This window comes from Gekko japonicus, unplaced genomic scaffold (genome assembly GCF_001447785.1).
Source record: "Gekko japonicus isolate JY-2015 unplaced genomic scaffold, Gekko_japonicus_V1.1 scaffold1, whole genome shotgun sequence".
NCBI lineage: Eukaryota > Metazoa > Chordata > Lepidosauria > Squamata > Gekkonidae > Gekko > Gekko japonicus.
Window position 1 is genome coordinate 4,743,833 of NW_015164181.1, and position 11,412 is coordinate 4,755,244.

Here is an 11,412-nt window from a genome sequence, read left to right on the forward strand (position 1 = left end):
CTGAATGGGCTTCTTTATGTCCTATGCATCTGTTTGTAAAGACGATGCTTGTATACTGCACTCTGTGGTCAACTGACTGCATTCAGTTATCCTGTTGAGTTTTCTTGCTTTCTAGAGGGTTATCTACCACATTTTAACCTTGTACTTCCTCCAAGGAGCTCAGGGCATTGTATATGGTTCTCCCATATTACCCCCAAGGTATGTTACACTGACACTGAGTGGCCCAGAATAACTCACCTGAGCTTCCTGGATTTGAACCAAGGTCTCCTTGGCTTACTTACATTTCGTTTTTCCTTTGCTTTGATTGTTAGCAGCCTTGAGGAGGGAAAGATGGAATGGCGGTGGAAAGTTTGGTCAAGTCACCGCCAATTTATGGTGATCCTGTAGAGTTTTCGAGGCAGGAGACAAACAGAGGTGGTTTGCTCTTGCCTTCCTCTGCATAGCAACCCTAGACTTCCTTGGTAGTCCCCCATCCAACTGCTAACCGTGGCCAACACTGCTTAGCTTCTGAGCTATGACAAGATCGGGCTAGCCTGGGCCATGCAGCTCATGGCAATATACAAGTATATTAGTAAAATAGTATCTGAGGAATTGTGTGTTTACACGAAAGCTCATACCTTGAATAAAACTTTGTTGGAAGATGAAGAAGAAGAGGAGGAGGAGGAAGAGGAGGAGGAGGAGGAGGAGGAGGAGATTGGATTTATACCCCACCCTTCCCTACCCGAAGGAGTCTCAGAGTGGCTTACAAACTCCTTTCCCTTCCCCTCCCCACAACAGACACCCTGCGAGGTAGGTGGGGCTGAGAGAGCTCTGACAGAAACTGCTCTTTTTCGAGAACAGCTGTGCCAGAACTATGGCTTGTCCAAGGTCATCCAGCAGGTGCATGTGGAGGAGTGGGGAATCAAATCCGGTTCTCCCAAATTAGAGTCCGTGCACTTAACCACTACACCAAACTGGCTCTCATGCCAAATTGGCTTAAAGGTGCCACTGAACTCAAACTTTGTTCTAAAAGAGCAAGGGTTAGGGCTACTGCACATACCCCCGATCCCATGATTTTTTATTTCAAGATCTGTCAAGCCTAATCCAGACAACCCTTCTCTAGAGTCTGGGGCATTCCAAAACAGGCAGTATTTTGCCCCGCACCGTTTCAGAGTGCTGCATTAATTCTACGACATCCTTTTTAGAAACCAGGCCCACAGAAATAAGAGAGGCGGGACCCGGGCATTCTAGGTGTCATCGCTTTTACTTGCAAACCACTTAGAAAGCAGTTATCTGTAAAACCGAGTCACTCGAGAGTCAAGCTGTTTTGCACTGAGCCATGACTGATCCAGTCCCTTCCAAACTCCTCGTCTTCACCACCCTCTCCCAGCCAGTCATAAGATCACAGGAACAAAAGAGCAGCCCTGCTGGGTCTGACAAAGGTGAGTCCATCTAAGACAGCGTCCTGTTGGAACACACACATGAACATACCTGCCTTATACTGAATCAGACCATCAGTCCATCAAGATCAGTATCATCAAAAACCATAGAGTTTTCCCTTGGATGATTGATGCCTGCGTCACTTCCGTGTGACGTGCTTTGGGGGTGGGGTTCCCCCCGGGGGTCCGATCCGGTGGCGACAGGGAACGGGCCTCCGGGGCGGGGGTTCCCCCGCCCCCCGGGGGGACTTGGCATCCCTAACTCAGACTGGCGGTGGCTTTCAAGGGTCTCAAGTTGAGGTCTTTCACCTTACCTGCCGTCTGGTCCTTTAAGTGGAGATGCTGGGGATTAAAACTAGGACCTTCTGCATGCCAAGCACATGCCCTACCACTGAGCTAGATGCTGGGGATTAAAACTAGGACCTTCTGCATTCCAAGCACATGCCCTACCACTGAGCTATGACCCCTTCCCAAAGGAGTTCCCTGAAGTGGCCATCCATACGCTTCCCAGAAACCAACAAGGAGGATATGTATGTATCATCAGCACTCCTCCCCTGCTGCTTGCCTGGTAGTGAGGTACACTGCCTCTAACACGGAGGCTCCACTCAGCCACTTCGGTGAATTTTGATGCCATCTGGGCAGCCATTGCGACCTCCCGTAGCAGTGAGTTCCACAAGTTAATAATGTGTTGCCTGGAGGACAGACCAAATTGACTGACGGTTAGTTTCATGGCGTGAACTCTGAGGTCTAGTGTGGGAGAGGATCAGAAGACAAAGTTCTCTCTATCTGCTTTCTATATCCACATACCAGTTGGGCAACAGACGGATATTTTAGCTCTGGCCAAGGGGTTTCTTAATGGGAGCAATTTACCCATAGCTCTGACTTAAAACCAGCCAAAGGCTTCGATTTTCAGGAGGAAGCTGGTTTCATTTAGGACTACATTAGATTAATTTAGTTTTTATTTATTGGCAGTTCTAATTGAGATTTTAAAATTGTGGTCTTTTGTGTGTGTGTGTGTGTGTGTGTGTCATTGTGATTTTATTCCATTGTAAGCAGCTTTGAGTCCTGCAGGGTAGAAAGTGGGGAAGAAATGTTTTAAATAAATAAATGAAACAAAAAGACTTCACAGTGCTGGGGTGGCAGAAAGTGCCGTCAAGTCCCAGCCGACTTATGGTGACTCTGACCCCATTCACACGGAGAAGTTGCCACGCTGAAGACATGGATGATAGGCGGATTTTCCAGGCGCGATCACACCGCAACATCTGGGAAGCGTAGAGCACCCGTGACTAACCCATGGCTTGTTGCCGAAGATGCGGAGTAAAAAACCACCACGATGTACTAGTTTCCGGAAAACGCAGGGCAAGGGCGGGCATCTGATTGCGTTTCCACTGGAAACCCGTGACATCCGGTGCCCGCCCATGTCCCATTGCAAACTAGATGTTGTTTTTTAAGTCTCCACAGGATGCGCACAAACGATCATGCACATGCGCAAACTTCGGTGAGACAAACAAAAATCCCGTTTGCCACGGAAGCGGCGCGGCGCAATTGCCGGTGTGATCGCGCCATGCTGCTTCTTTGCCATGCTGCAGACTAGCTGTGTGATTGGCACCTAACGGCCTAACCACGGGACCTCGACAGGACATCTGATCAGGCTGCCACGCGTTACTTTGTTCCGGGGCAAACAACCACGCTTCCCCCCCACATTTTCCGGCCTGTGTGACCGGGGCCTCTGTAAGGTTTTCAAGGCAAGAGATGTGCAGAGGTGGGTTTGCCATGGCCTGCCTCCGTATGACACCCCTGGGCTTCCTTGGTGGTCTCCCATCCAAATACTAGCCAGGGTCAACCCTGCTTAGCTTCCGAGATCTGGTCAGACTGGGCTACACCATACTATTCCTCATCTATTCCAGGGCTGTAGTGGCTCAAGTGGTTGAGATGCTGAACTGCAGACCGGAAGGTCGGTAGTTCAGCAGTTCGAGACCTGAGTGCCACATGACAGAGTGAGCTCCCGTCTCTGGTCTCAGCTCCTGCCAACCTAGCAGTTCGAAAGCAAGAAATTGCAAGTAGATGAATAGGTACCACTTCGGTGGGAAGGTAACAGCATTCCGTGCACCTTGGCATCTAGTCATGCTGGCCACATGACCACAGAAATGTCTTTGGACAGCGCTGGCTCTTCAGCTTGGAAACGGAGATGAGCACTGCATCCCTAGAGTTGAATTCAACTGGCTTTCGAGCAAGGGAAACTTTTACCTTTACCTAGGGATGTTTCCATGACTCTCTTGCTCTGCATTGTTCCTGATTTTGGCATTCCAAATCAGCTAGACTTCGGTGCAATCCTATGCCCTGAAAAAATTCAGAGGAAGAGAATTTTGGGGACAACCCTGGTGCTCTATTGAGCAAATCTCCAATCATGCTCACTTACCTGGAAGTGAGACCCATTGAAGACAGTGGGGCTTGCTTCTGAGTAAACCCGCATTGGATTGCACTGCTTATTTCCAGCACAGAGGCATCTTCTTCCACTTTTCTCTTTTTATTTTTGGATTTTGTGCACGGACAGTTTGCGGTTTTATCCATGCGCACACGTGCAGATCACTAACAAGAATGGGAAATGGACTCCAAAGAAAGCAGAAGGTTTCGGGTCAATGCACATTCCCCAGTTTGGGAATTAATTTTAGAAAATGTCCTCATTAAGTGAAAATTTGGTCGAATACGCAGCAGAGAACGAAATTCGGGGACAGAGGGAATAGAACGGAGGAAGTCGCTCATCCACACTGGACGGGTTGCACCTCATGAGCACAATCCCAGGAGTCCTGTACATTTCTGAAAGATAATTGGCTCAGTCAGACCTCAGTTCTGCTGGGAGTGAGTGGACGTGTTTTGCTATCTGCAGACGCCAGGAGGGATATCACCAGCAAGCTCGAGGTTTTTCTACAGTTTGGCCAGCGTTTTGCTGGGAATTGCTACTCTGCGATTCCATTTAAAATAATTGATTTACCACCAAGTCCTCAATAAGCAATTTAGAGCGATTTAAGCTGTTATCGTGCCCTGGATCACAGCAGGACTGGGAGGAAGGGAAAGAAGGATGAGGCTAGCCGAATGCAAACCCTCTGAAGACAGAAGGCATCTGACCTCACTCTACTTTCGGCTTATCGGAGGCTGATGATAAACTAGTCATGGTTGTTCTATGTCACACAGCCTCTTCAAATGTGTCCACAACCAGAGAGATGGATTTGAACACAAGCAACAAAGAATTTACAAAATCAGCCCTGAAAAACAAAGACCCACAAATCACTCTCAGAGATATGAACTGGTCGAAAAAGGAATAAAATAAGGAATTTTCACACAGTCCTTTTTAAAAAAAAAATAATCAAAATCAATTGGGTAAAACTTGAAACAACCGTTTTATTCAATCGGAGCCATCTTTCTCTTTATGACACTCTGAGAATCTTAACGGTGAAACTTGGAATGCTATAAATTAATTAAACAATAGAACTATCCAGGAGGGAAGCCCCTGATAAGCCATATTTTTTAAAACCCACATCAAATGAAGTGCCGCGGAAGCACATAAAGCTGTTTACGTGGCACCAGGGTTCTTCACTGAAACCTGGGGATTAGAATGAATTAAAACCCACTTTTCCATTTGCTTTTATCTCCTCACTAAGAAAAAGCTTTGCTTGCTGAATCTGAAGCTTCGGCTGTTTGCATAGGGACCAGGGCGAGTTAAAAAGAGAGTTTCTCCCGGGAAACGTCCTTTGAGAGCTGCTCTGTGGATCGGGCCCAGAGTGAGAGAGAGGGAGGGAGGGTGCATGAGCTGGGAGCTATTTCAATCAAGAGCAATTATGTCCTGCACCGTTACAAACATTTGCGACGTTGACATTTTGCTGATTGCTTCCCATGTGACCTTTCATCGCTGGGAAATGAAAAACAGTCTGGTCTGAACGGTGCTGCTGGTAGCGATTTCTCTCCATCACCTGCAGGGATGACACCCACACTGTCTCCTTCACCCATCCCCCTTTGGAACAGGAAGGAGCCATCTTGTTGGATGGCATCAGGACTAGGGAAGACCATCAGGGAAGAGCTGGAATGTGAAAACTGAGAATGCGGTCTTGTTGTAGGCCTGTTCCAGGCCCATAGCTACAGTGGGCCATTTGGGGGCCCTGCCCCCTTAATTAAAAGCCCCGCCCCACAAATAGCCATGCCAGAAACCTTGAGGAGTTTCAGACAGATGATATAATCTGGAAGAGGAACGGTTCCCAAACGGTTTCTGGTCTGTCATTTCAGACAGAACCATTTCAGAACCGGTTCCCTACCGGAATATATTTGTAATTTCAGACACAAACTCTTCTGTCCCGATTAGGAAATGGGGCTGAAGCATTTTACCTGTCAACCGCTTCCAAGTAGTCTTCAGTTTCCTCTCCCGGTTCCGATGCGCTTTTTCCCACCGTTTTCCGCCCGCGCGGGCAATCTCTGGCTTTTTTTTTTTGAACGTTCGCTTTAAAGCATTATAGCGCTATAGTGCTATAGCGCAACAACATTATATCAACCCCAATGGAATGCCTGGAGTGTTTTGTTATAGTGCTATAGCGCTATAGCGCTCTAAAGCAAACGTTCAAAAAAAAAGCTGGAGATCGCCCACACGGGGGGAAAATGGCGGGGGAAAAGTGGGGAAAAGTGGTGCAGTCTGAAATGGCAAACCGCTTCAGATCCAGCTCTTTACTGGAAGGGGAAAGCCATGTGTGAAATGGCAGCCCTATACTGGTTTACTCCATGACGGATCAAAAACAGCTTCAAAACGGGTTAAAAAGGGTAAAGTGAAATGCCTCCTTATTTTTTAAGAAATACCCCTGCTGCCTGCTGCCGGCGGCAGCCAGGGTGAGAGCACCACAGCTTGGCCCCAGGCTTCTCTCTCCCTCCCACTGTGAAATTGTGGTGGGGGCATCATGAGACCCGGGAAAAGGCAGTTCAGAGGGCATTTAAATGCCTTTTGAGTTCCTTTCCACAGGGCAAGAAAGCTTAGAAGGCACTCAAGAGTGGCACCTTCAATACGTCTCCAACAATCCCCCAGAAAGGCTTTCTTGCCCTGCGGAAGGGGACTCAAAGGGCATCTGAATGCCTTCTGAAGGCATTTCAATGCCCTCCGAGCTGTTTTTTCCTTCGGAACTGACGTGCTTCGCTGCCCCGTCCCTTGAAAGGAAGGGCTAGAAACAGGCTCGGAGCCTCCCCCTCTAAAGACGGGCATTCAGATTAATCCAATTGACTGTAATTTAAATGCCCCCTTAAAAATTTGAATGCCCCCTGAACTAAAAAATAATCCTGGCCACGGAAGACTGCGGAGAGGAGGCATATGAAGTCCTTCAATCGCTTCTGTAAACAAACACGTCTGATGAGTCTCCAGCTTGGACCTGAGGCTTAAGAAATGAAAGTGAAGAGACTAGCAAATCCTAGAAATAAACACATGCCGAAATTTAGAAGATTTTGAATTTAAAATTTCACATGAAACCTCAGACTATATTATTACGAATTCTACCAGACGACATATATAGGTCGACACATGAATTGCTCAGATATATGTTAACCACAGGATGAGTAGAATTTGCAACTAAATGGAAATCTGAAGTTTACCCAAATCTTGAGAACTGGAAAGATAAAATGGAGAATATGTGTTATGGCAAAACTGAGGAATTACATAAACAAAAGAATGATTACTGAATTTGAGAATAACTGGAGAGGTTTTAATACTTATTATAGACAATGCTGTAAGAAGAGATGTATTATTTTGGGATTTCAACAGATTAATAATTAAAAATCAATATAATACAATGATAGTAATCACTGCAGTCATTATAATCAGCTCTCTTACAGCTACATATCCAAGCAGTTTTTATATCCTCTGGTTTTTTCCTTCATTATTACAAATGGTTAATGTTAGTACTTTAAAACTATGTATAGTCACAGCCTTACAGACAGGAAATAATGGAAATACGTTACATGGAAGTAATAGTATTGATTGCTTACATTGTTACAGAGATTTTTCATGATCTCTCATGTTTTATATTTTTATATTGATTTGTCCTTAATAGGTGTTAAAAATTTGGTATATTTCTTCTTGTTTCTATTTTCCCCCTTACCCCTTCTTTTATTCTGTAACCCTATGTAAATATCAAAAATGACAATTTTAAAAAAAGAAATGAAGTTCTAAGTGGAGAGAAGAAAATGAAGTGTGGCTATTTCTTACTGCTCCCTTTGGGGCCAATCTAGAAACTTCCCCAACTTCAAAGCCTTCCACCACTTTCCAGAGATTGTCTCAAAACACCACGGTATAACACATGAAGCTGCCTTGTGCTCAGGGCATTTTTGTAGAAAAAGCCCAGCAGGAACTCATTAGCATAATAGGCCACGCCCAACATCAGAAACATATTAGCCTATTAGGCCACACCCTGACATCACCGCTCATGAGCATATTAGGCCACACCCCCATGTTACCAGAAGTGTGGTCATCCAGCCACACCCACCTTTTGATTCTTATTCTGTTTATCTTGTTTGTTTGTCAAAACCCAGGGCTTTTTTTGTAGCAGGAACTCCTTTGCATGTCAGGCCACACACCCCTAATGTAGCCAATCCTAATGAGTTTCTGCTGTTGGGTGTGGCCTATTATGCTAATGAGTTCCTGCTGGGTGTGGCCAACTCGGGAGCCAGCCGGAACTCCGTTCCTGTACGTTCCTGCCCAAAAATAGCCCTGCTTGTGCTGAATCAAACTGTTGCTCCATCAAGGGCGACATCTTCGCAGACTGCCAAGGTTTCAGGTGGCTATCCAGGGTTTCAGGTCTTCCACATGACCTGATCTTTCTAACTGGAGATGCCAGGGATTGAACCTGCCCCACAGATGCTCTAGCACTGAGCCACAGCCCTTGCCCAAATAAATTTGACTGTTTGTGTTCATATCCAGTCCGGGACATGATCAGGAAAGCAGGGACTGACTGAAGACAGATTGCAGTACACTGGTGGACCACGAAGAGCTTTCCATGCCTGGGCTCCTTGTAAAGAACGTTGGAAGAGCCTTCATCTGACCAGGCAAGGCGATTGTGTTCTTCAACAAGAGTTGCATACTCGGTCATTTATCACAGGTGACGGTCTCTCTCCATCAAGAGGTGGGCCACCATGTTCTATCAACTGTGATTTCTCATGGGCAAACATAAATGGCAGCCCCAGACAGATCCTAGGTTTGGGATTCCATTCTACTCTTCATCCAGGTTTGCCATTTGGTATTAACAAAAACAACACATCTTTGAAAAGCAGTTTCTGCCTTCTTGAGCTCATTCCATCTCAAGCGAAGCCATCCATTCAAACTACTTCTCACACAGCCCATTCACTTGACATGCTCTCAACTGTCTCTCACTCACTCATGCATCATCTTCACCCCGAACATCCATTCACACTATTCCATCTGTTGACTGCTGAGAGAGGTGCCTCTTCCCTTCTCTGCTCTTTTCCCCATCTGTTCTTCAGCCACATGTATTGACAGGTACGGGTATATATATATTTTTACCCCTTCTTAACAGTTAGAATGCTCTAAACATTCTGCAGCACCTCGACAGCCCAGCCAACAGCTAAGGAGGGCACATTTCAATCAGTAAGTCAAAAGTCCCATCGCCAATAGCTATGGGGATGGCAAACAATGTCATTTGTTTTTACCTTGGTTTTCTTTTGTTCATCAATCACACCTGAGATTTTGGTCAAATAAAACTGGGGTGGGTGGGTGCTGATCCATCGTTCCTGAATTTTCATTTTATATCTCATTCTATCTCTCTGTAAAATGACTTTGCTCTGATAATTATCCAAAGCTATTTCTTCTTTTTCAAAAAAGAAAATACCCTTTTTGCAACAATTCTGGAGTTTTGAATCCCTTGGTTTCCTAAGTGGAGCAAATGCACTGGGAATCCTGCACTGTTCTGTTTTTATCGCTGTCTTTTATACAGAGCCCTGTTTGCAGATGGTTTGTAGAACTGTTAAGTTCCTTCTGTTTATTGGCATCTCTCTCTCTGCTTGACCCACATGCACATGTCATGCTACAAACAAGCTATCCTAATGCTAATCCTAATACAGATGAATGTATTGAGATTCCTTTTTTATGATGTGCTATCAGTCCCTTGGATGACATATTAGCAAAGATCAAACGTAAGTGTGGCAGAATGTGCCTGCTCTGACCTGCAAGCTCCATTCCGCCCTGCCCTCCTAGGGGGTTCCCAACTCCCTAGAGGGGCTTCTCCTTCTCTCTTGGGTAACCCATCAGCACCACCTACCCTTTTGGCAAGGAAGTGCCCACTGGGAGGGACAGGACTCCCAGCTTCCCTTCCAAGATCCAGAGGCCTTCCCCTCTATTTCTCCCGCTAGCCAAGCACCTGGCTACCATGGGGGCAGCTAACTGAGTTGTGATCCCCTGGGGGAATAGCCAGTTGCCATCTGCTTGCCTTCCCCCCCTCCTGGGGTTCCTCTCTAAAACAGTGTGTCCGAAACAGTAGGGTCTATGTGGTACAGAGAACCACCTCCAGAATCAAAAGTTTAATGTCTTTATTAAAAAGAAAATGTTTACAAGCTTACTTTTAACACAGCACCAGAGTGAAGCAAGGAAGAACAAAAGAAATTGGTAAAATGCAAATCCCCTGTCCCTCTCAGCTATATGTGCCCTAACAGATGTTAAACTAGGACAGGCTCTTTAGCTTGAGTAAGTTACAGCTTCCCTTCTGAGTCCTCATTACCTTGAGGGTGGTCCAAAATGTAGGCCTGCTCCCAAGCTCAGACAAGAGGTCTGTTCAGCTCAGTGTCCCAAGGAAAAGGGAGTGATTTCCTGTTGTCAGGAGAATTCATCCTCTCTGTTTCTCCTCAGCCCAGGTCAAGGCATCTTTTCCTGTGGTCTCCAGGACACCCCTTCCTGTAACCTGTCTGGCAATTACCGCCTCCACCTCTGTTCTCTGCTTGGACAAGGGGGGTGGAGAAAGGGGGGAGGCTTATCCATCCCATTGTCTTTCCTGCTGGGGTCATTAGCATTTGTAAGGAGGTGAGCTGATGTGCCAGCAAATGGACTTCCTCCACTGACTAGAGAGAGAAAAAACCTAGTAAAATGCACAGTGGCCCCTGCCACACGGGGGGGGGGGGAATAGCACGGGCAAAGTGTGGCTTTCTAAAGCCGCACCAAAAGAGAGACGCGGCGGCGGAATCACATAGATCCCCTGAGCCGCCGCGCACTTCCTCCCCGGCACGATCAGATGCTGGGGGGAAGCCACTGAAGAAAGAGCGCAACAGCTGAACTGCGCATGTGTGCGCATGCGCAGTTCGGCGGGGAGCCTGGATTGATCTGGACGACGGCCGTGGCGGCGATCCCATGGCCGCGCTTGCAGCGGTGCTTCAGGTAAGTCCTCCTCTGTAGGAGGTTCTTTTTTGCAGCGGGTTTTCCGGGTTTAGGGACGGATCAGGGACGGGTGCGCGCCGCTTCCCAGATGTTGCGGTGAGATCGTGCCCGTTTGCTGTGCCCCCGATCCGTCCCTCTCCCGGGCCAAAGTCTCCTGTGTGACCCGGGCCAGTGAAGCCCTGCTTGTTGGCAACCTAACAGGAGACAAGGCATTTCTATACACACATATTGTTGAGTGTTCTGGGTCCAACTTCCTAGAGCCACCATTACTTCACAAGGCTACAAACTGAAGTTCATAATGAACTCCGGGGAAGGGAAGACGGCATTTGAGGCCGCCCAGTCTCCTGAGAATCCATTGTGTAATCAATTTTCAACCACCTGGAGTACATGCCACATCCAAAATGTTTTTAAAGTGACTCCCCTTCTTTAAAACGCTACCCGCAGAACAAGGGAAACTGAGTAGAATTAAATACCTTCTCCATTTTCTGCATGGCCCTGAGGCAAACTGAGGCTCTACAAGACAGCAATTTGCATCTCATGGACAGAATGAGAGGCATCTAGCTGAAGTCCACGCCTGTCTTTAAAAACAGC